The sequence below is a fragment of the Schistosoma haematobium genome (genome assembly GCF_000699445.3).
Source record: "Schistosoma haematobium chromosome Unknown HiC_scaffold_371, whole genome shotgun sequence".
NCBI classification, from domain to species: domain Eukaryota; kingdom Metazoa; phylum Platyhelminthes; class Trematoda; order Strigeidida; family Schistosomatidae; genus Schistosoma; species Schistosoma haematobium.
In genome coordinates this window covers 23,083-35,277 of record NW_026137100.1, presented here as the reverse complement: position 1 = coordinate 35,277, position 12,195 = coordinate 23,083, and positions in this window count along the sequence as shown.

The following is a 12,195-nucleotide window of genomic DNA, read 5'->3' as shown; positions in this document are numbered from 1 at the left end:
AATTTGTGGAAACTGTAGCCTTAGAACCGTCTGTTTTACCGAACATTGATTTCGTCGGAGTTGGTGAAGAATTATTTGGAAACACTGGAAGCTGCGTTGTGTGATCACCGCTGTCTTTAGACGGCTTTCGGCTGTCATGTGTTTCAGATTCTATAAAAGCAGGTTTTATCCGGTCGATTGAAACTGTTTCTTTTTTCCGTTCTTATTGATTGTGAAATATTTTGTTTGCCTCTCAACTACTTCATATGGTCCTTCATAAGGATGTTGTAGAGGGCGTCTTACTGAGTCAACACGAACAAATACAAATTTACACGTATTTAGATGCTTGCTAACTTGCTCTTTTAAGACAACTGGCCGAGGTGCAACAGGCTTAATGTTGTTCATATGACTCATTAGTCTTTCGCAAAAAGAAGTGGGATCCGTACATACGGGTTTGCCATTATGCGTCACTAGCTGCCCCGGTAAGGTTAAATTAGCTCCATAGACGAGCTGTGCCGGAGTACATTGTAGGTCTTCTTTAATTGTGGAGCGTATACTTAGTAAAATAAGAGGTAGAGATTCACTCCATCTAGAAACATCAGGCTGTACCATCAATGAGCTTTTTAGTTGTCTGTGGAATCGTTCCACTAGTCCATTCGCTGCTGGATGGTATGCTGTTGTAGTGATGTGATGGATTCTTAAAATGCGGGTAAATTCATTGAAGAGGTGAGATTGGAACTGTGAACCTCTGTCAGAAGTAACTGTAGAAGGTACACCGAAATTAGCGATCCATCTGTCGAGGAATACAGCAGCAACATTTTCCGCGGAGATATCTTTTATTGGGCATGCAATTGGCCATCTAGTGAAACGGTCCACTGCAGTAAAAATGTAAGTGAATCCATTAGATGGAGGCAGAGGACCAACTAAATCAACATGAACATGTTGAAAACGATGGTTGGGTAGACTAAATGCTGACGGTGTTGTAATCGTATGTCTATGTATTTTACTGCGCTGACATTGTACACAAGTCCTGGTCCATTTTTTTATAGTTGCATTCATCTTTGGCCAAACAAATCTTTCGGCAATCAGTTTCACAGTAGCACGAATCCCTGGATGGGATAGTGAGTGAAGACAATCAAAAACTCTTTTTCTGTACACTATTGGCACAAAAGGTCTGTGCGTTCCAGTAGAAGTATCACAAATGATAGTAGAGTCAGAATGCGGTATAGGAACACTTTTTAAGGACAAGCTCGAACTTTGTTTACAAGCATCAAGGTCAGGATCATCTGTCTGCAAACGTGCCATGTCTAATAAATCGATTCCTTTGGTGGAGGAAATTGCATCGACATTGAAACGTGACAAAGTATCCGCAACAACATTTTACTCACCTTTTATAAACTGTATGTTGGTCGAAAATTGGGAAATATAATCCAATTGTCGCATTTCTCTAGGGGAATAACGGTCACTTTTCGCGTTAAAGGTTTGTGATCAGTGAGTATCACAAAGTCTCTGCCTTGCAGTAAATGGTTAAAATGTTTAACAGCTAGATAAATAGCCAATAGTTCTCTACCGAAAGTGCTATATCGAGTTTGGGTTGGTTCTAGCTTCTTTGAAAAGAAGGCAAGTGGTTTGACCTCATCATTAACTCGCTGTTGTAGTACTGCACCTACTGCTGCCTGTGATGCATCTGTACACAGAATTAGTGTTGCTTCCGGATCAGGGCTTAAGTAGGTCAGCATGGTAGTAGAAGCGATTGCTGTTTTAGCTGCAGAAAAGGCATCTTTCGCTTGGGAGGGTAATGTGAACTTTTTGACTTTACCTTTTAACACCTCCGTCAAAGGTTGTAGAATGGCTGAGCAATGTGGAATAAAGCGACGATAAAAATTAATCATCCCCAAAAAACGTCGAAGTTTATTCCACGAGTCTGGTTCTGGAAAATTCTTGATGGCTTCTATTTTTGTATCCAACGGTTTAATTCCACGTTTGTCGATCAAATGACCTAAAAACTCTAGACTCTCAACTCCGAAAATACATTTGGATGGATTAATCACTATGCCATATTTCTGAAATCTTTCGAATAATTGATGTAGGTGATCAGCGTGTTCATGGATCGAACTGCTAGCTATTAAGACATCATCAATATACACGAAAACAAAATCTAGGCCTTTAGTGACCTCATCCATAAATCGTTGAAATGTTTGTGCGGCGTTCTTTAATCCAAAAGGCATTCTTAGGAATTCAAACAAACCAAATGTAGTAATGACGGCTGTTTTTGCTATGTCCTCGGATGCTACTGGAATCTGGTGGTACGCTCGCACAAGATCAATTTTAGAAAAAATTTGCTTGCCATGTAAAGTGAGAGAAAAATCATGCAAATGAGGGATTGGGTAGCGATCCGGTAATGTCAGGTTGTTCAATGATCTATAATCACCACAGGGTCGCCAATCTTGGTCTCGTCTGGGCACCATGTGGAGTGGGGATGCCCAGGGGCTACTTGAAGGACGTATTATACCTAGCTGCATCATATGATCAAACTCAGCTTTTGCAACATTCAGTTTGTCCGGTGGTAATCGGCGTGGACGTGCCGAGGTTGGTTGACCTTTTGTGATGATCCGGTGTACTACAGAATGTTGGACAGTATTTTCACTATAGTCTGGTTTCGTTATTTTGGGAAATTTAGATAGAATGGTGGCGAATATGTCGTTCCCTGGGGTGTCAATTTTAATACTATGTATGTGGTAGTCCGACTGAATTCCCTGGATTTGAAGGTTCGTGCAGGAATCAATAAGTTTTCTTCTCTTAACGTCAACTAGTAGGTTGTAGAAACTGAGAAAATCTGCACCTAGTATAGGGTGACGGACATCCGCAATAATGAACACCCAGGTTAAATTACGTCTAATTCCCAAGTCTAATGTTAGAAATTGTTCGCCAAATGTCTTTATTTCGGTTTTATTAGCTGCCCTTAGGGTATATTTTCCACTCTTAGCAATAGGTTTATTGGCTAAGGTAACTGGGATGACACTAACTTCAGCTCCAGTATCTACTAAGAATTTGTACCCTGAAGTTTTATCAAGAACGTGGAAAAGACGAGTAGGCGCACGACCAGAAACATTTGTCGCTACCATGGTTTGGTTGACACGTTTTGTTGAGGAAAATAACTTGAAAAATTTACAAGACGTAACACATTTCCTAGCTTTGTCACCATATTTTTTATGGTACCAACATATGTTGTCGTCCTTTTTGTTTCTTTTTGAGTTATCTCGATTCTTACTCCCTCGAGAACTAGAGCGAGGTCTTGTGGATGTGAAGTTGGAGATTAATAATTGTAATGCATCCAGTTTATTTTCAAGACTGGCGACAGTTCGTTCATGTTGTGCTCGTAGTTCGCCTAGTTCAGCAGTTAACGATGCTATTATTATTATTATTATCAGCTTTATTCAATATTATATTTTTGGTACAATATAGAATTCTCAGCGTAAAGTATTTCAACAAGTTTCCGTTTCTTTCTTCTTGGTCGGTCCTGGCGATAAATATTGAGTGATCGCCAGTTAGGTGTTAGCTGTTCAGTAAATGAACATCTGAATAATGCGCATTCTTTCCGTTGTATATTGCCAGCAACCACATTGTCTCTTATTGAGTTTTTTGTAACTTTGACATTGAAAGGTTGTACACTTTTCAGAAACGCAGCAGAATAGGTTACGCAATTAATAAACATAATGATATATTAAAACAAACAACAATAGATAACTTGTTGAAATATCTAGATGGCAGGAACAGGTAGCCCAAATGATCAAGCAGGCCGCCCTTGATGGTGGGAGTTTGCTTATCGTTCGAAGTTTCTAATATTGCCTGTACGTAAGGTGTAGTACAGGGTGTAACTTCTAAAATTTTATCAGCCATGCTGGCAAGACTTTCTAAATCTGATGGTTGGCTAGAGGCGCAAAGAATTTGCCTAACTACAGTTGGCAAACGTTGTAGCCAAATTTCCTTGAGGAAGGCGTCATCAAATTTATAAGGGCCAGCTAATTGTCTCATGTGTCGTAATAATTGAGACGGTGATTTGTCGCCTAGCTCACAATCGTGCAGTAATTGCTGTAATCTCTTCTCATCGGATAATGAGGTACGTTGAATAATTGCCTGCTTCAATTGATCATATGGATTAGGTGCAGGAATATTATCTATCAAATCTGACACCTCAGATGCAACTTCAGTGGGTAGTAATCCAAGTACAAAAGAGTATTTAGATGCCTGTGAGCGTATGTTGCGACGCTGAAATTGTACTTCTACTTGCGCAAACCAAATGCGAGGATTTAATCGGCTGAATGGGGGCACATTTATCAAATTTAGAGCGTGTAGCTCTGCTGAAATGTTATCCTGGCTAATGCCTTCAGTTTCGGATGAGTACATTACAAATATACGAAAATTTAAATACTACGAAGGGTAAAATAACGCCGTAATGTCTGTAAGTGAACTCAAAAGTAGTTTCGAGAGAGAAAAATTTTACGGGCTCACCAAATTTGTGGTGGTCCCCAAACAAAAGGAGCTTACACAAGATATATTGATACACTAGGTTAACAATGATATACCAAAACAAATTAATGGTTAAGAAACCTAGATGTCTTTCCGTTAGTAAAAACAAAGGTAATAAAATACCGTTAGCAATACAAAAGGTATATTAAACAAAACAGACGCTAACAATTACTATAGAGTGAATGTTACTTGTTAACTGCCTCGTGAGGACAACGACCACAAACTGAGTTCACTTGATTGACAGGTGTCCCTCTGCAAGTGATTGCACCAATGACGTAATGAGGAAGACGGAGTCCAATAGTATTATACAATAGTAATCCGTGCCAAAAGTCCAACGTTGAGTCGGAAGGCCTATAGTGATGTTATAATACTATTATAGTCTTCAATCAAAACGGTGGCCAATAAAACAGAAGAACAAACGGCGTAGGTAGTGTTTTATATTTTAAACCACCCGGGAGTAGAAGTGTATATCATTCATCGAAACAATTATCATCGTCTTTTTAACAAGTGATACAGCAAAACAACAGATATTGAATAAAATTGTGGTTACAACTAAAGTGTGACAAATTAAAAAGAGAAGTTGGTTTCTATTTTTGTTGTTACAAAAATCATTGAATATATGACACCATAAGATATTCCTATCAGATGGGCCTTATTAGCGTTGCTAAGTTCACGTACTTCATACAGTTTGTTTGGTAGACTCGCGGCGTTCATATATAAGCAGTTTATGCTTTCAATTTGTAACGCGTGAGCTTCGTCCTGTTTTTCTGTATGAACCTTATGTGAATGGACAGGTAGCCCACCTATGTAAGGTTTGCCAAGGTGGTAGGCCCTGTCCTTTACACGTTTTTTTTATCGTTTAGACAGTCCACAAGTGGAATGGTCAGCTCCAACTTGCCTTTGTTCTTGGTCCTAACTTCGTATGGCCTATCCGGGTGCATGTGGATTCCAGGTGGCAATCGACGTCTATTAGCACGAAATGCTTCCAGAACTGCAGCCGCCATGTGGGAAGATGGGAAGGTTATCTTCATTAGACGGGGTCTAAGATCACCGTCCTTCTCGGCTAGTCTCGTCACATGCTGAGTCAGTATGTGTTTGAGCCTCAAGGACTGTTTGATGAATTTCCATTCCCTGATGTCAGAATTTGATTGAGTAGGGTCTGCATTTTCAGGTATACCTTGGACAATTATGTTTCTTCCGCGGAAAAACTTCTCGCGAGATTCTTTAGGGACGTTTTGTATGATACTGCGCTCAGAGTACGGTATGTCGGGCAATATTCTTACGTTACCATCTGATTTCAGCAAGTGGCTTGCTAGCAAGACGTCCTCTACGTCGGTAGCATTCTTAAGTGTTACTCGGAGAAGCCTCGAGTGATTTAGATGCTTAGAATCTTTTCCTCGAGTGAGCCGGGTGACCGTCAAAGGCTCTATTCTAGGAAGTTCGAGCTTCTTGTTCAATTCACCCCAGAGCATCCTGTCGTTTTTGTCCTGCAGACTGAGAGGAAGGTCAGGATTGTCAACGAGGTTCATGATAATGAGAGAATCGTCGCGAACTGTTGTTAATTTACCAGGTTTCACGATGGGTTCAGGTTTAATAACTTGTTGTTTGGAGGTCAGCGTGCGTTTATGAATCTTGGGCTCTTTATTGACTGGACGAACAGTCTTGGGGGTAGACTGTGCGACTAAATCACCAGTTATTTTCCGTGCAGCAACACTTGGGTTGCTCGGCTTAGGCGGTGATGCCTGGTTCTTTTGGGCTCTCTTAACGTGGGTCGAATCACCTGCAGGGTTTTGGGGAACCACTGTTGTGTTCGGGGACCCTGAGCTGGGAGACCCGAGTTTGCCTAGGGAGTTCAGTACCGTCGACGTAATGATGGTACTGAGCCTCGACAAGTCGTCGTTAGTGTTGATGGATGCTCCATCGATGGAATACCTATCGACATCCCTGTTTTTGAGTCCGTTGCACGCTCTTGTTTGCATATCAGTTTTTTTACTATCGTTTTCCAAGTTCACTGACAACTTGATCCGAAGACCTGTCAGTAGGACAATGATGTTACTCAGCAAGACTACAGAGTCTGTGTTGCACGTGACACACTCCCACTTTTGCCCTGACTTGCTGAGTCTGTTGTTTCACTTGCAAAGACATGTTGCTCAAAGTAGGTAAATGGACATAATTAGGCCGATAAAACCAAAACACGAAATATAGGCCAGTTGAACTTACCTAAGAAAAAAAGAAGGATACATATATACGGCTTTAAAGCAGTATTCAGTATGAATTCATACTGAAGACAACAGGGAGTTGATCATAGAAACACAGTCTACAGTACAACAAACCTTTCTTCAGTAAAATCATGCACTGACAGTCTATCTGGAAACAATCAACTATGTGAATAAACTCACAATGACTTGAGATATCATCTCAGCGTGCAATGGACGTACAGTGTAACGCAGTCAGACGTGGCGAATAAAAATTAAAAACAAAGAAAAATTAACTACATAATCTAGTTATTTAATTAAAAATACATCATGAAATGACAAAATCTGTGGTTACTTGAACGCACAAATGACAGTGTGCGATACATTAAGTTTACATGGTTGCGTTGCGGATAAGATCACCCCTTTCGGTCCTAGCAATCTACAGCTCTTCACTTTCTTCGTCATTGATTATTTTTTTTGCTTCTGAGTATCATCGCGTCTTGAAAAAACTCCTCTAAAATGACCGGACAGTGTAAAACAAATCAGTTGCCAACGTCCGGGTTGTCGTTATCCTGTTGAAAGCGGCATGCAGTGCGACGAGTGCAAAGGCTGGTACCACGAAGTTTGCACGAACTAAACGCCTGCTGCTTTCAAACGGTTCAGTAAGAAGGGTTGTGTATGGCTTTGTCAACAGTGCTGCTTGGATGCAAACAGCTTGTTAACCGAGGCAATTTTACTGGTTGATGCTGCAAAGAAGTGTTTTAGCAAGCATAGTCGGAACGCATCAAACATCACTCGATCTGTCGACACGCAAATCAGCGTGAAGGAATCTATGGTTTGTTTGATGATAGATGACTCACGCCCGTCAAAGAAGGAAAAGCAGCCTCCAAAAGGGCCTGCCCTAAACAAAAGCTCAAGAAAAGTAGGGTCTTCTGTTCCCGTCTCCCAGATGGGATCCAACAGGAAACACCTATAAGCCGCAATCGCAAGGCTCGATCGGTTTCAGGCGGTAAACATAACCCGACCTCTCAGGTCGTCGACAACCCCCCAAAATCCAAAACTAGGTTTGACGCAACTGTTATTGCTTCTACCAGCGCCGTTGACGAATGAGTACAGGTTGTAAGGAAGAAAAGTAGGGATATAAAAGGGAACCCTGCACCCGTAAAAGTAGCTGAAAAACCGAAAGCTGATCATAGCGACAGATCAGCTATTTTTCATAGAATCAAGGAGAGAGAGAGCTCTGAACCCAAAGCTCGCTTTGAGCATGACATTGTACTGATTAGGCAGCTACTTAATCAACTCATGCCTCAAAATATGACCGAGGTCACCTTGCTAAAGGTGTTCAGACTAGGGAGTCTAGCGGACTCGAAACCAAATCATTCCAGACTGCTTAAAGTAGTATTCAGCTCGTTGAACGAACATGACCTAATTTTACAGAATGAACACAAATTAAAGGGTTCAGGAGTGTTTATCCGAAAGGACCTACCGTTGGCAGACCGTGTTAAAAGACGGGAAGCCGAGAAAGAACTACAACTTGGGTTAGACGTTGGCGAAAAGGACCTGAAAATTGTAAATTTTCGGGTTGTAAGACATCGATAGAGAATGATGCCGAAACCACTCTGGGTGAAGCACGAAGGCACTTAAACAGGCTTCGGATCTGTTACACCAATGCACGAAGCTTACTTAATAAGCGATCGGAACTAGGTATACAGATTGACTCTACAAAGCCATATATAATTGCAGTAACAGAAACCTGGCTGACACAGGCTATAGATAGTATGGAACTTGATTTCGAGGGCTTTACGTTAGTAAGGGCCGACAGAACACAAAAGCGCAAAAGAGGGTGAGTAGCTCTGTTCATTAGGAATGCTATCCCATTTGCCATTATCCATAGTGTATCCCATGAGAGTGGGACGTGTGAATTAGTTAGTTGCCGCTTGAAATGCAAGGGACAAGAGCTGCTGATTGGTTTTGTCTATCGCAGTCCAAGCTGTGAGGCAAATGAGATCCTGTTAAGCATTCTCAATACTTGGTCTCAAAGAGGTCGATGTCTAATCCTAGGGGACTTCAATGCACCTATGGTAGACTGGGAAAATCTGTGAACTAAATCGTCGGAGAATTCTTTCGAGCGGGAACTAGTGGGTGGGGTTATCACATGTGCTCTAGTGCAACATGTGAAAGAAGCGACAAGGTGCGATCCGGACACTGAATCATCCTTATTAGATCTTATACTGACTCACTATGAGGATGATGTTGCGAACCTCCATCATATGCCACTCCTAAGTAAAAGTGACCACGCAGTTGCAACTTTCGACTTCCATATAACTGCCAGTCACGAGCACGCGTCAGTCCAGTCCAGACCCAACGTCTGGAAAGCAAACATACCAGATATCATACACTCAGCATCGTTAATAGATTGGACAATAGACTCAGAGTCCTCCATTGAAACGGCATGAAACGCATTTCGAAATTCATACTTAAAAGTTACCACACCTCACATCCCTTGGACTATACCAAAGGGGCCGAAAAACTCACCACCATGGCCCAGTAGGGAGGTCCGTATCCTTCTCCGTAAGAAAAGGAAAATGTGGGATAGATTTAAGTTACTGGGGACTGATGAGTCAAAATCTCAGTATCGAAAGGCTCGGAATACTTGTGCCTCGACTCTCCGTAGGTCTAGAAAATTGTACGAAGGAAAAATTGTTAAGGAATCCATAGAATACCCTAAACGCTTGTATTCCTATATAAACCAAAGGACAAGGAGAAAATGAAATATTCCTGCTCTATGGGGAGACAGTACTGCTTCATCATTAGTGGATGACGACTTTGGTAAGGCTCAAGTGTTCTCGAACTACTTTAGCAACGTATATACCATAGAAGCCCCCTTCTCGTCAGCGTATACAGATCCCGCCATACACTGGATAGCGTGACCATTAAAGAACTAGATGTCTTTGGTCTGCTAAATAAGCTTGACATAGGTAAATCCACGAAGCCCGATGAATTACATCCTAGGCTACTGAAGGAATTATCTAACTTCGTCGCAAGCCCTTTAAGTACATGCTTTAACCTATCCGTTACGCAAGGTCGTTTGCCAGAAGACTGGAAGAATGCCATAGTAAGTCCTGCCTTCAAAACAGGTACGAAACACAAACCGGAGAATTACCGCCCCGTTAGCCTAACTAGTGTGGTTGTTAAAACCTTAGAAAAGATTATTCGGAAGAAGCTGTTTAGGTATCTTGATATAAACCGGATCCTCTCGGAGAAGCAGCACGGCTTCAGAATAGGTTATTCTCGTCTTACTAACTTATTAGTGGCTCGTGAAAGCTGGTGCGCTCTTAACGACCAAAAGCTATCTGTAGACGTAGCCTTCATTGATTTCAGTAAAGCTTTTAACAAAGTTCCGCACAACCGGCTGTTATATAAGTTAAGAAAAGTCAGGATTGGAGGCAATTTATTGATGTGGATAAATGACTTCTTAGTTGGACGTCAACAAAGAGTAAGGGTGAACTCAAAGTTATCTAGCTGGGAAACTGTGGTTAGTGGAGTGCCCCAGGAAACAGTTTTGGGGCCAGTGCTATTCCTCTTGTATGTAAATGACCTTCCTTGTCTCCTATCATCATCGGTTTTGCTATATGCTGACGATGTCAAGATATGGAGAACGATATGATGTAAGAGTGATAGCTTAGAACTCCTAAATGACCTGAAGAAATTACCTGAATGATCTTAAACCTGGCAGTTGAGGATAAATACTTCCAAGTGTGTTGTGATGCATATCGGTCATCAAGGTACAGATACATACACGATGAATAACACTGAGCTACCTGTCGTCCAGACATATAATGACTTAGGAGTTATCGTTAGCCAAGACTTAAAGACTACTGCAAACTGCCGTGCAATAGCCTCCAAAGGTTTTAGAACCTTATGGTCAATACGTAGGGCTTTCAGTCATGTCGACGCTAAAACGTTTTTGACTTTGTATACAGTGTTCGTTCGTCCTAAACTTGAGTACTGCATACAAGCGGCTAGCCCCTGCTTAAAAAAAGACAGTGAGCTTCTGGAAAAGGTTCAGAGAACGGCGACTAAGCTGATTCCCGGAATAGCGAAGCTTCCGTATGAGTCTTGACTGGCCAAGCTGAACCTTTTCCCGTTGTCATATCGCAGAACTAGAGGCGACCTGATTACAGTCTACAAATTGCTTAGTGACAAATTTGCACCTGATATGCCCTCATTTTTCTTGTGTTCCAAAACAGAGAATTTACGAGGACACTCCAAAAAAGTTCATAAGCCGAGAACAAATTACTTGTCAGCTGACTATCGACTTTCCCATCGAATCATTAACGAGTGGAATTCACTACCTCAGCACGTGGTTGAGGCTCCGTCCGTCGACTCTTTCAAAAGAAAGTTGGATCAACTGAGAGACCACCATTGCCAGGACTAACATAGGCCATCGAGCCTCCTGTCCTTCCCAAACTGAAACTGAAATGGCTGTACGTGTTGTTTAAGTAAATGACCTTGAACAAACTTTCCGTTGTGTAACTGACATAGCATGACATACCGTGGATTGCTAACAAATATATTGTTGCACACATATCCCTTGTTCTACATTCATTTATGACCGAGTTAACTGAAGCCCAAATCGAATATTATCAACATTTATAGACTGTGATTGGGAATGTATCATACCAATATATTGGAGAGTTCATCAACTTTATTGGAATCATCAAACATTTAAAATTGTGGATTTTCAACACCAGATCAAATCCGGACACGCATCAATTTAGTGAATTTAAGTAAAGTCTCTATTTTTTTATTGTATTTTAACAATTAACTTACATACATTAACACCACTATTGATCTTAAATAACTTTGTTAATATTTTTTACGCTCGTACATTGTCTGGTCCACCACAAGTGGACAGCCATGACGAACACCATTTGAGGTAATCAATTCTGATGACGGTTCGACATAAGCTTTCACTCGACCAGTTGTGTTCGAGTAGAGAGCCTTTAAAAGGTTAATGTACTTCTTTGTTACTCCTTTCAGTGACAAACACTGCCACAAAACCTCACGATCAACAGGGTCGAATACCGGCTTAAGGTCGAGAAATGCTTCGATTGTGGGGCGTCTGAATGTGTGTCTATGTTCTGGGACCTTGACTTGCCGCGCTATTTAAAAAGGACAGTGGTATTCTTTCTCGTTGAGTTAATTAACTGTTTTGATCGTAAATTACGCATCAAAACTACTGTTTACACTTTAATTGCATCTACCCCAGTTGAAGTGATATTTTATTGAGTTTTTCGATTTTGCTTCTGTGTATTTATTGCATCGAAGCATACTTGGTCGACTTTTACTTGGTTTATTTAGTTAAGGTTCGAAAATCCTTTTACATATCCTGTTTTTGTCACCGTTCTAGTTGATTTTCAAGATGGCTAGGTCTACTCATAAATGTGGACAACCATGCTGCTTATTTCCCGTGGACGAAGGGATGCAA